Consider the following 17,732-nt stretch of genomic DNA (forward strand, 5'->3'; position numbering starts at 1 on the left):
CGCCCAGAATTCTTTCTCTGAACGACCAGTAATTGTGGTGATGGTGGCAGACACGGCTATAAAAGTGTAAATTTGTTCTTTTTTCTTTCTCTTTTCGCAATCGGAAGCATGTTCTCCTCTGGCTCTCCTCCCACCAGCAATCTGTGGACACGCGGATGATGAAGTTAGTGTTGGCGTGAAACTCTCCTTCACAAAACCTATTAGTTCACCCTTTCACTGATGTGAATCTCAGAGGAACATATCTGGAGGTGTGTGTGTGGTGAGCGCTAAAAATAAATCACACACTCGCACTCAACCTCCTGCCGAGAGACTGTAGTCGTTAGAGGACTAAAGGTCTGATCAACGGCTAATTACTGCCATCAGAGCGGACCCTACAATTAACACCCACCTTGCTGAGAGACGAGAGCGAGGAGTCAGAGGTGATGTTTCAGAGCGCAGCGCCACATAATGGGTCAATGCCGTACTTACACTCCCATATTCTCTGATACTAACTTTATGCAAGTTTTTATGTGTAATCAATAGCATTGTACAGTATCAAAACTAAATCAAACATGTTGGCATATAATTATGCCTTCGGAAACCCGGCTTTAACAGATTTTACAGTAATGAAACTGCAAGGCAAATTTAATATTCTGTATTTTCATTTTAGTAAAATAAACAGCATCACCATTTTAAGATCATCCTCTAGTGACAAACCAGGATTATTATAGTTAACTAAAACTAACTAAACCTCCCCCCCACCCAGAAAAACAAAACAAAAAACAAACAATAAACATTAACTGTAACAAAGTAAAATATAAAAGTTTATTAAAAATGGTACACTACTTTCATCTCGTTTGCTACGGAAACCGTTTTTTTTTCTTCCCATGTTAACATGACACAAAACTTAAAGGGATATTTCACCCAAAATGAAAATTCATGTCATCACATTACATCACCCCTCATGTAGTTCTAAACCTATAAGACCTTCATAACACAAATAAAGATATTTTTGATGCAGTCTAGGAGCTCTCTAACCCTCCACAGACAGCAAGGATCCTTACACGATCAAGGGCTCCAGAAACGTAAGCAAGGACATTGTTAAAATAATACATGTGAAATCAGGGGTTCAACTGTAATTTTACTAGCAACAACGAATAGTTTGTTGTGTACAAAAGAAAACAAAAATAACGACTTAATCAACAATTTGTTTCCTCCGTGTCCAGCTGTTCGGTGTGTCCAGCAGCACCGTACGCAAATGTACGTTTGTTTAACATTTAATCTGAACGCGCAAACAACTTTTTCGCATACATTCGCCTGCAACATACGTTGTTTACTTATGAGAGGCAGCCCCGACGAGAACAGAGACGATACTCACTGTTAGCTCGCAGAAGAGACACGATGGAAACAGCGGAACATTTCTTACTGCACTGTGATACTACTACATAAACATTAGAGCTGCACATTTCCCCCAAATTCCAAAAATAAATTTCAATCACACTTTAATGGCATACAAAATGCAGAAAATTTAAGTCCCATTTTAGGGGAAAATTCCAACAATGATCACAACAGCCCTGCACGCTATGTATCAGCCTGTCACAAACTCCGATATGACTGTCAGCCAGTGGCGAAAACTTCCTGAAGGAAGATCAAGTTGCACTGTTTTGCAAAGTTTTTTTTTTTTTTTTTTTTTTAAACACTGTCTTTAATATATATATTGTATAATATGTATTATCTATATATGATATTCTTTATATATATCATTATATGATATGTATATATGTATTATATATTATACTATGTATATAGATATATACTATATATAGGTATATATAGTCTATAGATATATGTAGATATCTATATATATATCATTTATATCTCATAGATATATCTATATAGTATATATACATATATAATGATATATATCATTATATATAATTATATATATATGATATAGATATTCTATATATATATATATTCCTTTTTGTTTTCATTTTTGGTTTGTGGAAAGAACCGCCGCTTCGCACAGAAAGAAAGAAAGAAAGAAAGAAAGAAAGCTCCAAGAAAGGAAAGAACAGCCGAAGACAGCCATGCATGTACTTATTTAATTATTTTACAGATCTATTCTTTATTAATGTATTTATATAATTGTTTATTCCTTATTCTTGTAATGGACACCATGCCCCGTGGCAATACTGCCGCAAAGTCCACACCAATACAGCTCATTTGAAATGGAATTGAACTGAACTGAACTGCCTTGCCCTTGACTTGCATTTGACTTGAATTATGCGGCGCGCGGCCGGAGAGAGAGCAGAGCACAGGAAAGGGCGAGAGATGCGAGACGAGAACACCAGATGCGAGAGAAAGAGGTGAGACAATGAGATTGTCGTTTAGTCTTTGGGTTGGAAATTGTTTTTGGTTAGTGTGTTAGGAGATTGAGAAAGAGAGATGAGAACAGAGAGAGATTCAGATGTTTGGTGACGTTTGGCTGTGTTCTCTAAAGCACTTTATACAATGTGGCACATGCGCCAGAGAACATGTGTTTCTCAAAACCAGCACCCCCCCCCCTGTATTATTATAGACTGCCTCTCACTCTCTCTCTTTCTGGTCTGAATCGGGTGCACGATGATGGTTTTAAGGAGCTTGTGCATTATACAACACGTTTCCAGTCGAGACGAGAGATGAGAGAGAGAGAGAAGAGAGAGAGAGAGAGAGAGAGAGAGAGAAACCTGACTGAGAGAGGACGAGATGAGAACAAGAGAAACTGAATTCAGTCGCGAAAGATGGGGACAGATCTTCAAAATAAAATGCCAATGCTCATTAATATCATCCAGCACTAACGACAGACATCAGTCACTCCATCCCAGACTGAAAAAAAGTCCAGTGTCCAGATCTTCAAAATAAAATGCCAGTGACCTATTTAGATGATAAACTTAAATCCATAACACTGAAACAGCAGGAAGCGTGAAAGAGAATCTCAGTGCGATTCTCGTGAATGATTCTCATGCACACTCGTTTTGCTTTTGGCCAGTGCAGATACAAAGAGACTGAAAAAACTTGTGATACACTGGCTGTCTTGTGTGTGTGTGTGTGTGTGTGTGTGTGTGTGTGTGCTGTGTGTTTTAGTGTCTGTTTCACAGGACACCAACCCAGGCTGATTCAGAGGCAAAATATCTGCAGGCAACAGCTGCCCCTCGATACACACACACAACACCCCACACCACAAACACACAAGCACACACACGCATACAGCAAAATGGTTTAATACTGAGGACAATTTCTATGACCCCAACGCTGAACTAAAACTCCTAAACCTATTGCTCACATAATGGACTTCTTGCATTTTCAATATCACTGTTTAGTGTTATATCAATTTAGTTTATTGAATTCCAACTGACAGTTAGCATCTCCTAAAATAAGAAAAAAAAGTCTACATTGTGAAGGGCAATTCTGGCTTGATAATGCAAGTCAAAGCCACACACATAAAACACGTATTTTTGCAAGGCACATATGCTGTAGCACTGAAGTCAGCAGAAAAACAATGAAAATGCACTTTAAGCCTCTTTATTAACAGTTTTTGTGAACAGTCTTTAAGTGAAGAACGCGTACCCAATGAGGAATGAAATATGTGACCCTTCGGACCACAAAACCAGTCTTAAGTCGCTGAGGCTATATTGTGTAGCAATAGTCTCAAAAATACAGTGGTATGGGTCAAAATTATAAGATTTTTAATTTTTTAAGGTAAAGATCATGTTCCATGATATATTTTGTAAATTTCCTGCTGTAAAGTATATTACTTAAAAAATTAATTTTTTGATTAGTAATATGCATTGCTAGACGAACTTAATTTGGACAACTTTCAAAAGAGATCACTTTAGAGTTTTTTGCACCCTCAGATTCCAGAGAATTCAAATATTATTCAGATTTCAGATGATGTATAAATCTCAATTTTAGAAAATTGAGAAAATGCCCCACCTTATGCCTGGTTTTGTGGTCCAGTGTCACATATGTCTGGTAGTGCCAATTAGACTTCCTAGTTCTCAAATAGTCAACTGATTTTGTTCGGGGGTGGTTGCTAGGGCACTGATAAAGTTGCTATGCAGTTGTTAAGGTGTTTGTGTTGTGGCTGCTGGGGTATATTCACCTGTTGTAAAAAAACTGACTAGCACATATTCTAGGGTGTGTGTGTGTGATTGCCAGGGCATTTATGTGGTGTTCTATGAAAAAAAATCATAAAAAAAAAAAAAACTAAGTGCAGTTGTTATAGTGTTCTAGGTGAATACTAGGGGAATTCAACCTGTGTTAAACCCACTAGCACCCATTCTAGGGTGTGGAGTGTGGTTGCCAAGGCTTTGCTATGCCCGTCATTGCTAACGGGTTCTAGGTGGTTGCTAGAGTGTTGTGTGTGGTTACTAGGGCAATGGAGCCAGTACCTAACATGCTCTGGGTGGTTATTGGCATGTTCCTAGAGAGATTGCAAAGGTTTTTTGTGGTTACCAGGGCACTGAGCTACAGTTGCTAAGGTGTTCTTGGTGGTTGCTCAGGTGGCGCTATGCAGTTTGTTATAGTGTCCTGGAGTGGTTGATAATAGAATTTCATTCTGAATTCATAATTGATAGAGAATCTACACCTGGGTATTAAACGCATTAGAACATTTTGGATGTTGTGTGTGGTTCAACGTGGGCTTGTGCTTTGCTATGCGGTTGCTAGGGGCTTGCTATACTGACTGCTAAGATGATTTGGGTGGTTTCTAGGGTGTATTTCTGGTTACAAAGGCATTGATACCGTTTAAGATTCAGGGTAAATTCATCACCATGTGTCCAATCAGAACCGAAGTCAGGGCCCTGCCATCTTTAGGTTGACTAACCATTAGTTGACCAGAAGAGGCTTTGGTCGACCAAAAATTTTATAAGTCACAGGAAAAAATAACTAAAAACTACAAAATTCCACAGGCAAAATCACGCAGTCCGTGAGTTGTTACCGACTGGTCTCTATGGTAATGCAGTACAAGTTACAGGCAGAAACACCCAAACGCGTCCTTATCAGTCATTGACCTCAAATATGGCTTATCATCACTGAAATATGTAAGTATTAACACTTACATGACCCCTCAATCTAATGTTAACCTAGAAAATGTGCACTGTTCAAGCATCTGTGCGAAGAGTGGAAGCGGAACAAGTAGCTCGCTCAGTGCGCCTGCGAATGACAGATGAAGGCGCCGAGCAGTGTGATTCATTTGGCTCTTAAAAATACTCCATCCAACTTTAGGTCATAACAGGATAAGAGTAATAAAATCTTTGGCAGGAATCTGTAAAGACTCTATGTTTATTGTGTGCACTCAGAATAACAACAAAATGTTGTGCTTTTGTAAAATAATAAAAGCAATATGCGCTTTCTGCTGTCTCGGTTTTTGTGAACTTGAGTGAGAAACTACGAAACTCTGTGTATCTCCGGCTTACAGATATGCAAAACATATCTATAGAGAGCAAAATGCCTACTTTCAGATGAACCAATTAATATGGAAAACAAATATTCTCAGATTATGTAATCTGTATGAAACATGCATACAGGCGCATCACTACTGCGGAGATGATGAGTGAGTGTAGACTATCTCTCTTAAGCCAAAAAAACAAAGAAAAAGCACTAGTTTATCAATAAAGTATATAAAAAATTAATGCAACCCTCCTTGCAGTTTTTCCCTGACACATTCCATAATCACTACTTCTTGCAGTGCGCTGTGGCCAAGCTTTATGTGCGCTTGAGCGCTTATTAGGCTATGGCAGGCAATTTTGAAAGGCTCATTATTAAAGATTTAAATGGTTTATATAAATGTGCGATTGAGTTGACTATGCTTAAAATGAAACAAAACTACTAGCGACCAGAAAAATCTTTAGTCGAGGCAGCCCCTAGCAAGAAGAATTACAAAGCACTGTAGAATAAGCATGAATTAAACAACCAATAAAATGAATAAGATGGTTAAGAGAAAAAAGTTTGAGAAAAACACAATCAACAGGTGACAGAAAAACACGCTTTTACTCAAGAGATTTCACAGTACTAAAGACATCATCATAACAGCCTGTCAAAATCATCCATGTCGATCCCACACCTGTCACATACACAGACAACAAACAGGTTCATGTCACACACCACACACTGCCAGTCAAAACTATCACACACCTCCCTCTCAGGGTGAGTTAGATTGGAGTGAGGTGATGGACACTCAATTCAGGGAGAAGACCGCAGATAATGGGAAGCAGATAGAGAGCGAGACAGATGCTCTCAAAGGGACAGGAGAGAGACAGACAGAGAGAGTGTGTGTGTGTGTTGTGTGTGTAGTTCCACAGCAACATTTGTTGGAGGTTTGAGGCCGAGGGTTTTTGATATATATGAGACTCTCTGATACACACACACACTTCCCTGAAATGATAGCACACTCTAACATTCACTCTGAGTTCACACCTTACAACCTTACACACCTGCCTAAAATATTAACACACACGCTAATGAAAGAGACAGAAGCACCTCACCACAGACTCGTATGAGAGCTCATGGGATGTGGGACGACATCTACGACATATTTTCCCAATCAATAATGATTGATATATACGACAAGCACAGGCACACATGATCAGATCAGGAAATGCAATAAAAGAACATTAGAACATGATACCAAAGAAATAAAATTAAGTTTAAAAAAAAAAAAAAAAAAAAAAAAAGTTTGTTTAAAAAAAAAAAAAAAAAAAAAAAACTAACCAGTATGATGCTAGGGTGTTATATGTGGTTACAACAGTTTGTTCTGGGTGGTTGCCAGGGTGTTGCTATGCAATGGCTAACAACTCTAAATCGTGGCTAAGTGTAGTCGCTTGTGTACAATTTAAAAGCACAATGCTAGGGGGTGTTGTGTGTGGTTACCAGGGGGTTGCTCTGCAGTTGCTAAGATGTTCGTCTGTGTAAATCTAAATAGCACCATTCTAGGGTGTTGTATATGGTTGTCAGGGTTTTTCTATGCAGTTGCAAAGGTGTTCTGAGTGGTCGCTAGACGTTGCTATAGCTATGGTCTTCTGGGTAGTTAGTTGCTAGGGTGTTGATATAAGGTTGCCAAGATGATCTGGGTGGTTGCTAGGGTGTTTGCTTGTGTAAAACTCACTTGCACCATTCTAGGGTTTGTGTGTGTTTGCCAGGATGTACTCGTGGGGTTGCAAAGGTGTTCTGTGTAGTTGGTAGAGTGTTATGATATTCTGGGTGGTTCCTACTAGTGTGCTATTGGTGGTGGCCAGGGCATTGCTATGTGGTTGCTAAGATTTTCTGTGTGGTTACTAGAGTGTTGTGGGCAGTAGCTAGGGTGTTACTATGCAGTTGCTAAGATGCTCTGGATGGTGGCTAGGGTGTTTGCTTGGGTAGAATTTACTAGCACAATGCAAGGGAGTTGCTATGTGGTTCTAGGAACATTTTTGGGTCATTGCCAAGGAGTTGCTTTAATACTAGGGCTTCATGCAAAGCACGAATGCATACTTTTTAATAACGACGCTTGATTTTGCAAACATCATATTAGACAAACTAGATAAAAAAAGATGCTGCAATATAGGAAAAAAAAGTGGGCAGAAATACACAAAAGTGAGAAAGGGAAAGTAAAGGCCCGAGTAAACGTGTTTTTCCATGTTCCACCCTGTCTTGTATACAGTCATGTCTGCACTAGAGGTTGACCGATTATCGGCACAAATATCATTTTTATGATTATCTGTATCGGTCATTTTCAAAACCGATTTGCAAATAAAATAATTTAAAAGCATTTAAAGAACGTTTTAGTCAGAGCCCACGTAATTTTAAATTTTAAGATTAATTAAAATTTTTACAACCAGACATATATATCGGTTTGAAAACGTTATTGGTTATTGGTCTACTTGATCTGTAATAATCGAATATCAGCCCTGAAAAACACATATCGGTTGATCTCTAGTCCGCACAGCTTTCAAAGTATCCTCAACCGCAGATGGATAGGTTCGACACATGCACGACATCACCTAGTGGACTCATTCAGTCTCAACATTCACCTCACTCCTGGCTGTTGTACATGGACCATCTGCATGCAGCCCAATTTTTGTGACCTTGCGGATGATCCGCGTTTGTATTCGGTGAATGTTGAGACAAAACAAGTCCAACAGGTGGTACTGCGTATGCGTTGAACCTGTCCTTCTGCGGTCAACCAAGGTTGAAGATACTTAGTAAGCTGTGCAGATGTTCCTGGACACCTCTGACAAAGAAGATTGCATCACCCGAACAGTGCCTGGACCATCGTGGATCGTGGGTGGCCAAAGTATACTTTGGGCTTAAAGGCAAAAGCAAATCCAGTCTGCAATGTAATCCAGCTATTAAACGAGTTTTAGAGCGAGCGAAAGAGTCAACTCATGGATGAAGGCGATCAGATGACAGAAGAAATTCCTAATTAATCCAGATGACAGGGATTATCAGCTCTGATTCCACACTGTTGTGATGGTGTAACCCCGGAGCCCAGCGGAGAGACCGTCAGACAGCACAGCGCTCCATGAGCCTTATAAAGAGATTAACTGCAGACCAGAGACAAACATGAGATCCAGAGGCAGTGTGACACTCCAGCGCTCAAGAACAGACCTCAAAGGGACTGAGACTTAACACACCAAACACACACACACACACACAGAGCAGAGATAGCACTAATTCTTCACACTTGCACATCTTATGGGTGAACTGTAATCTCTGGTTATGAATTACTGGTCACCAGAGTTTGAGAGCAGCTTTGACATTTAAGAGTTTATCTGAGGGAGTCTTGCGCATCAGGGTGTGCTGGTAAAATTGCTTTGAAACGGCAGTCTGACAAGCTGAAAGTGTCTCATAATGTAAATACTTTCATGTTCAATCACTATTAAATTAAACATTTAATAAAAGTTTAAATAAACAATACACTTTTTTTTTGTTTTTATAAATCTCAAATCAAATATGGGATGATGCACAGAAAAATAAACATTTTGGGGTCAGTAAGATTTTTAATTAATATTTTTATTCAACAAGGAAACACTAAATTGATTTAAAAATAAAGGCGTTTATAATGTAACAAAAAATAATATTTCAAATAAATACTGTTCTTTTAAACTTTATATTAATCCACGAATACTAAAAATAAAAAAAAATGCATCAGTTTCCACAAAAATATTAAGCAGCACAACTATTTTCAACATTGATAATAATAACTAAAGACACTGAAGACTGGAATAATGGCTGCTGAAAATCTGGCTATGCATCACAGGAATAAATAACACACTGAAACAGAGAACAGTTATTTTAAATTGTAATAATATTTAACAGTACTGCTGGTTTACCTGCATTTTTGAATCAAATAAATACACCCTTGGAGAGCATAAGAAACATCATAAAAAAACACTAACTTTTGAATTTATAGAACCATAATTTCATAAATATACATGTATTCAGATATCAGTTTTACAGGCATACAGGTTTAGAATCACACAAATGGTAAGTAAATGATGCGAATAATGTAACATACTGTAAATTCATAATGGTGACAATTTTACGTCAGTTCCGCATGACACAGGGTTAAAAAACATTTATAAACAAAACTTTCTGCTTTCTCATTCAGACTACTTTGAATTCAAACAACGTTCTCTGGAGTCGAGTGCTGAATGAATGCATGAACCATCCTCCGTCTGTCCGTCCCGCAGGGAAACTGGAGACAGAGATGGAGGGCTGTCAGGAGAGGATGCATTAACAGGCTTTATCTTCTGCCTGTGTATCTCAGGGAACGACTCTACACGCACAGCTCAAAGGGGCATGAAGTATTCAGAAAGCCTTGTGTCGCTGCTCTGTGCGCATTTCACCCCTGATTCTCAACGGGCTCTGTGTGTTATTGTGTAGTTTGGTGCTAAAACGCTCCCTCTATCTCTTTCTGAGAGGCTCATGGGACCTCAGAGAGGCATGAGAGGGTGAAATAAAGGCATAGAAACGGCCCCTGATCTCTCATTCCATTTTTCGCTCCATCGCACTGCGTTTGTGTGTTGCAGGAAGTCAAGCTCCAAATCAGGACGAACGGATGCCGCACACAACAATGAGCAGCGCGTTCCATATTAACATACACGGACAGTCATCTCTCCTTCCACACGGCTTCCTCTCTCCCCTCATCTTTCTATTTTCTTATCTGTCACTTCTACACACTTTCATCTCAGCGACCGAGATTCTTTTTCTCTTCCGTCACTTTCAATCGGAGTCTCTGTCGCTTTGATTGCGCCCGCTCTCCCTGCGTCTGCTCACCGATCAGACACAACGACAGCATTAAAGAGGGGGAAAAAACGGCACTTTGTGAATGCATGAGTTAATTAAAATTCAAAGATCGCTGTTAATTAAGCAAGTAAAGGCTGAGAGCGGAGAACATGTCAGCCGTGATGACCCACGGAAGACAAGAATGCCGAACGCTGTAATGTACAACACAGAACACGACATCTACAGAACTGACAAAACAAACAGGATGAAAGTTTACAGAGAGAGTGAGAGAGAGAGAGAATGATGAATAGAACAACAGACAGAACTGTATGTCTACAGTTTATATAGAATGATTCAACAGAGAGATAGATAGGAGGACAGAGAGACAGACAGAACAACAGACAAACAAATAGACAGATCAACAAACATAATGGTAGATAGAAAGGTAAAAACAGAATGGTCGACAGACAGATAAACCACAGAATGATGGATGGATGAATATGATCAAAAAAATGAGATAATGTAGAATGAATGACAGATGACAGACAGACAGACAGACAGAGTAGATAGCTAGATAGACAGAGATAGATAGATAGATAGATAGATAGATAGATAGATAGATAGATAGATAGATAGATAGACAGACAGACAGACATACAAGACAGAATGAACAATAGACAGATGGAACAATAGAGAAACAGTAGAATGATTGAACTAAGGACAGACGAACGACAGACAGAGAGACAGACAGATAGATAGAAAGACAGAGAGACAGAATGAACAACAGACAGATGGAACAATAGAGAAACAGTAGAATGAATGAAATAAGGATAGACAAACAACAGACAGACAAGACAGATAGAAAAGACAGATAGATAGAAAGAGAGAGATAGATAGACAGACAGACAGACAGACAGACAGAGACAGAACAATAGAAAAACAATAGAAAGAAGGAAATAATGATAGAGGAACGAACAAACAAACGACAGACAGAGATAGATAGAACGACAAACAGATAGAATGGACAACAGACAGATGGAACAATAGAGAAACAATAGAATGAATGAGCTAAAGATAGATAAATGAATGACAGATAGATAAACAGATAGATAGAATGACAAAGACAGAATGAACAACAGACAGATGGAACAATAGAGAAACCGCAGAAGGAACTTGTGATAGATGAACAAACAAACAAACAAATGAACGACAGACACACTGACAGACAGACAGATAGACATAATGAAAGACAGAATGAACAACAGACAGATGGAACAATAGAGAAACAACAGAATTAATGAACTTATGACAGATGAACAAACAAACGAGTGACAGACATACGGGCAGAATAACAGATAGAATGACAGAACTATAGAATGAACGAACGATAGCTAGAACAAAGGAACACACGAAAGAACGAATGATAGAACAAACAAGGGACAGCACAATAGATAGACAAATAGAGGATTGCATTGGGATGAATGGAAAGAAAAGTGGTCATGATAGAGAGACAGACAGACAGATGTGGTTGAACGCGAGACAGACAGATGGATGAAAACGAGAAGTGTATCATGAATAATTGAGCAGAAACAGAGGTTGGGTTTTTAGATATAAATGTAAAAGTGGTGTTAGCAGAAGCCCGTCTCACTCTCCCTGTATTTTTAATAGGCGCTCTTTAAATATTCAGAGCTGCGGGGGGGTGAGGGAGGAGTGCAGGTTAAAGAACCTGAAAATGGACAAAATGAATGAATGTCTGCAGGGAATCTCTCAAGGACTGCATTAAGAGCCAAAGCCGCTCTGATTAGAGCCCAGACAAATGGAGGAGTCGTAATATCCAGGAAGAATAATTCACACAGAGAGAGAAAGGGAGGAAAGGTGACATATTAAAGAGCAGAAATGAAAGGAGAACAAGCTACCGGGTGAAGGAGAAATGATGAATGTTAGCGGTGGAAATGCGCGGATGAAATTGGGAAAAGGAAAACGAGAGAAAGAGGTCATGAAAATGAGACGAGGGGGAACAACAACACGCATTTCCATGCAACAACATAAGCATGGTGAAAAATTAAACGTGCCTGCAGGAAAAACAGGACTCAAAGTCTCTCACACACACACACACACACAAACACAAAGTAGGACTCCAGGAATTAACACACACCCTTATGCTTTAAAGGTCGTAAATTAAGGTCAGTTTGAAATGTACATAGCTTTAAATACCACGACTGTTAAAATGTCACTTCATCAAGGCTCGCTAACAAAGAGTGCTTCTTCACGCACGAATTGTTCAAAAATCTTGCAAATCAGACTGAACCATACTCTCAACCGAACAATGAACGTTTCATAAAACTTCATAAAACAAACTCAGAGTGCTGATGTAAAATTTAATCAGAATAAATTGGAAAAGTTTCTTTAGGTGAAAGAGCAGAACGCAAGTGCCTACGAAACGCTGTTTGAATTAGAGCCGACCGCAGAAACCTACTTTCCAAGGGTCTGACATCTTCAATTCGGCGAGAGTTTTGTTCCGAGGTTCAGAGTGCGTAATTATTTTTTGTCTGTTTGGGCCTGAAGCAAGAGTCAGACACCATAATCAGCGATTAAAACGGAAAAATAATATGAAAATTCTGAGAGAGAGAGGAACAGCACGCTGCTATCAGCTTTAGGCGCGGGGCTTTAATTTCTTTGAAAATGCAAATTAGTTTCACTGTGTGTGTGCAAGCCTGCTCCCTGTGTGCGTGTGTGTGTGTGTATAAAGTACAGTATAACTCTCCAACTTTGATGATTTTTGATAATACAAAGCAAAAAATCTCTGATAATCTTGCATCCGTGTCATCTCGCTCAGCTTAATTTAATTGCACAAGCGAAAAAGCGCTTTTCTGTGGCGATAGGAGCATGCGTGTGAGTTCTGATATCTTGTCATCTGTATCTTTGAAGATGCATCTCTCTGTGGTTTCTCCCAGTTATTAGAAGCATCAAACGCTCGCGACATAAAATTTGAGCTTAACGCCCGCAGGAATGCGCGGTTAATGCGGTTAAAAAAATCGTATTAAAAACAATCTCGGTCTTCAATCAACGCTGCATGTTTGTGTGCATTTGTCAACATCTTGCTCTGCTGGAGGAGGAAAATGCGACCATGCGACACTTTAATATTGGAGATGTCAAATAAATGCCAAGACATGAAACATTTGCATTGTGCGCCACACGGGGTCATATTAATACAATGCCAATTAACTATTAAAATAGTTTTCTTTAATTGAAATAAAGCTGAAACTGAAACTGAAATAAAACTAAATATATATATTAAATCTAATAAATATGACTAAAGCAAATAGATAAATTAAAACAAACTAAAAATATACAAAAATGAATTCAAAAATAAGTTGAGGTACTAAAATTGCTAAAACTAAAAAATAAAACCTAAAATTAAATAGAAGCATTTAAACAATGAAATAATACAAATTACAAAGTACATAATAAAATTACTAAAATTCAAACTAAAATGAAAACCAAAAATAAAGGTTAAATGAAAAAAATAATTGAACTGTATTTACTAAAACGAAACTGAAATAAAAATAAAGTTAAATAATAATATTAAAAAAATAATAACAATGACAAAAGTAAATCAAATGATTAAAATATAAACTAAACTTAAAATGAAAACTGAAAATATACAAATAAAAGCTAATTGAAAAAAGTTAAAGCACTAAAAAAGGCTAAAGGGAAATATTTTTGAAAACATCTAGTAAAAATATTTACTAAATAATTACAAAAATGATGGAAGCTAATTTAAAAATAAGTTCAAAAAGTTACTAAAACTGGGAAAAAATAGTTAAATAGTAATATAAAAAATCAACAAACGACAAAAGTAATTCAAAATACTAAAATGTAAACAAAAAATGAAAACGTAAAATATACAAATAAAAGCAATTTGAAAAAAATTGGTTGAAGAACTAAAATTACAAAAAAAAAAATTAAATAAAACTAAAGCTAAATAGAAAGTAAAAAAAAAATAATAATAAAAGCACAACAAAATGTCTACAACTAAAATCAAAACTAAAATTACAAAAGCTAATTGAAAAATAAGTTGAAGGTGAACTAAAACTGAAAAAGCTAAACAGACATATTAAAAAAATACAATTTTAAATACACAAATAAAAGCTAATCCAAAATTTTAATAAATACTATAATAGTACATAAATAATACTAATATAACACAGACCCCAGATATAAATAGAGACCTCGGCAGGTACTCTCTTCAGGCCAGACAGAAGAAAACCTTGAAAACTGTAAGGTAAAAAAAGAATTAAAAATAGTCTCTGTCTTCAATCAACGCTGCATGTTTGTGTGCATTTCTCAACATCTTGCTCTCTCGCCTGCGGAAGAGGAAAATGCAACCATGCGACGTTTTAATATTTGAGATGTCAAATAAACGCCAAGACATGAACATTTCTCTCCATTGTGTGGCACACTGGGTCATATTCAAATAACACCATATGCTCGTGTGCATATGGCAAGAGACACAAACACGCACCCTGTTGCTTGCTGCTGCTTCTGTAGGTAGGTCGCATGCGGAGCGCATGATTTATCTGTTTTCACAGTTCCTTGCCTATTTACCAGTGCTTCTCCAAATCCCCATTAGAAATCGCTTCTCTCTCTGCATCCTCCTAAAAGGGGATGAGAATTTGAATTCACAAAAGAACACACTTCCTCTCTCTCTCCGGAGCTCGTTTAAAAAGTGGCTAATCTCCCAAAGATAAAGCGCAGATTAAAGCACGCTAAAACCCCTATCTAACACTACACATAACAATACAAACTAAAACTCAAACGAATAATACAACGGAGAACCACTCAAAACGGTGGTGGCACAAAGGCGCAGACGGCTTGCTCAATAATCTGTCGCATTTGGCAAAGCCAGTGAGGCCAATGAACAGATGTGTTTGAGCGTGATAAAGGAGGTTTAAATGCGCAAACGGGCGCGTTACGCAACCCGATGCGAGAAGAGGGTCAGAAACGGGCCGCAAACAGGCTTAGAAGGACCAAACTTCACCTTTCAGAAAAGAGACAGGCACCTTAACGCATTAAAATGAGCGCAAACGCCGTTTCTAGAAAGCATTAAACCTACATGCACATAATGCCTCAATCATATAAACACATTATGGGGCTCATCTTTAAAAGAACAGCAGACAGCTTCAAAAACAAGACCAGATGCACACAGAATACTGAAGTAAAAGGAACAACGCAAGTGGACTGTGGGTACCTAGAGGCGAAGAAGATCTCAGCTCACTTCCCAGTGCACTTAACATTAACCTCCACCAGAATGAAAGAGCCAGATTATGCATCTACTCAAATTCTCTGCATACTGCAAAAACACTAAGAAAATCTCATTCATCCGCACATACTTATCCATTAGAACTTCAAACCTGAGATGCATGCATTACTCGGAGTCATTTCATTAGTGCTGTTTGCAAAGTCAGCCATCATTTCATGGGTTATTTGAACAAACTCCTCGCACTTCATATTCAGATTTGGTGCATAACTTTTTGTGCTATAGAAATAAATGATCTCCAACTATGTGGCTAGTTGTGATTTTTCACCTTTAAATCAAACTATTAAAATTGTTTTCTTTAATTACAATAAACCTGAAACAAATAGAAGACATAATGAGGATGAATATTAGAGCTTAAAATAAGTTCTAATATTCCAAGTTCTAATAACTGAAATAACTAAAGCAAAATAGAAATAATTAGAAAAAAGCTAATAAAAATGTGAACTAAAATAAATTGAAAACTGAAAATTAAAAGCTGACTAAAAATAAGTTGAAGTAGTAAAATTACTAAAACTGAAAATAAAACAAAAAACTAAAAAGAATTAAAAAAAAAAAAAAATAAAATAAAAAAAAAACACAAACCTAAAATCTCAAAAAAAAATAAAATAAAAAAAAACTGGAAAAGGTACAAATAATAAAGCTAATTTAAAAATAGGTTTTAGTAAAATTACTAAAAACTAAAATTTATATATATATAATATATAATAGATATATATATATATATATAGTAAACTATATATAGCTATATATATATATTATAATATATCATATCATATAAAAAACTGGCAAAAGTACATTAAATGACAAACTCAAACTGAAGTGAACACACTAAACGCTAAATAGAAATAGCACAGCAAAATGAAAAATTGCGTAGGTGGGCTTTCTCTGGAAGCAATGAAAAAAAAGTGAAGTGACATACAGCCAAGTATGCACACACACAGCAGTGAACACACACACCGTGAACACACACCAGGAGCAGTGGGCAGCCATTTATGCTGCGGCGCCCTGGAAGCAGTTGGGGGTTCAGTGCCTTGCTCAAGGACACCTCAGTCGTGGTATTGCCGGCCCGAGACTCGAACCCACAACCTCAGGGTTAGGAGTCAAACTCTCGAACCATTAGGCCATGAAAAGGGATGTTTATAATCTAATTCATAAATATTAAACCTTTTTAACAATATTAAATGTACATTCTAAGTGACTATGGTATCATGTCACACTGAGTTCACAGTTTTTACGTACATCTCTGCTTAAATTTATTTTGAAGATCTGAGGTAAACTATCTATTGTTGCTTTCAGTATAAAGGTCACTTAAAATTATATTCAAACTCAATTTAGACACATTTAACTGTCTAATAAAGCACATAACCAGTAGCTGAGATTATCACTGTCATATAGTTTGTATGTTGTTGTTGCTCCAGCCACGGCGTCGCAGAAATAGAAAATTGTTTCTAAACTAGAAATTTTGCTTGTCGCCATCACGGCTAGTTAGGACAAAACCTCCGATTAACAAGGAAAAGATATCTTTTATCACAAGTCACGTCGTATGTAGCTAGGACACAGTTTAAGAATAAGAAACCATCTAGCGACGCCTCATAAACCCAACGGCAACACTCTAAAAACTACTCAGAACACCTCAGCAACAGCAAGCAACTTCTTGGAAACCAACTACAATGACCAACCACAACACCCAGAGCATCACAGAAGAGTTCAGATTTTCTTCAAAAATGTACAAATCCAGTTCTTTTAATAGAAATTCAATTACTGACGTGGAATCTGACTAATATTAGTTGTAAACAAACACATTTGTTCAACATTAACAGCATTAATTTCATGCAGGGAGAAAATTCATTTTCTTCTCCTAAGACACTGGCAGTAATTTACTCTCCCCAAGACACTGGCTGTGATTTATGGACATTATTACAGTTTTCACAGCTATTTTCCAGTTTTCCATCATGAGAAGGTTCCATAAATCTCAAACCAAGGTATAACTTAAGTGCTTCACAACAACAGCAAACAAGTTTCTCCCTCCGTTACTTAATAAACTCTGTGATTAACTTTAAATGGCTATATTAAAAACATTTATTGAATTTGTTTCATAACTGGTGAATTTCACAACATTAAGACTATTTTTCAACATCAAATTATCTTCCATTCATCATATTAAAGTGATTACACTTTGAAAATC

At 37.3% G+C, this 17,732-nt stretch overlaps 1 protein-coding gene across 1 annotated transcript in view; it reads right to left on the reverse strand.

Moving 5' to 3' along the window:
* The window catches only part of LOC109076953 (protein diaphanous homolog 1-like), a 93,798-nt gene that overhangs the window by 35,980 nt on the left and 40,086 nt on the right, over positions 1–17,732 (reverse strand).

Source organism: Cyprinus carpio, chromosome B14 (assembly GCF_018340385.1).
Source record: "Cyprinus carpio isolate SPL01 chromosome B14, ASM1834038v1, whole genome shotgun sequence".
Lineage (NCBI taxonomy): Eukaryota > Metazoa > Chordata > Actinopteri > Cypriniformes > Cyprinidae > Cyprinus > Cyprinus carpio.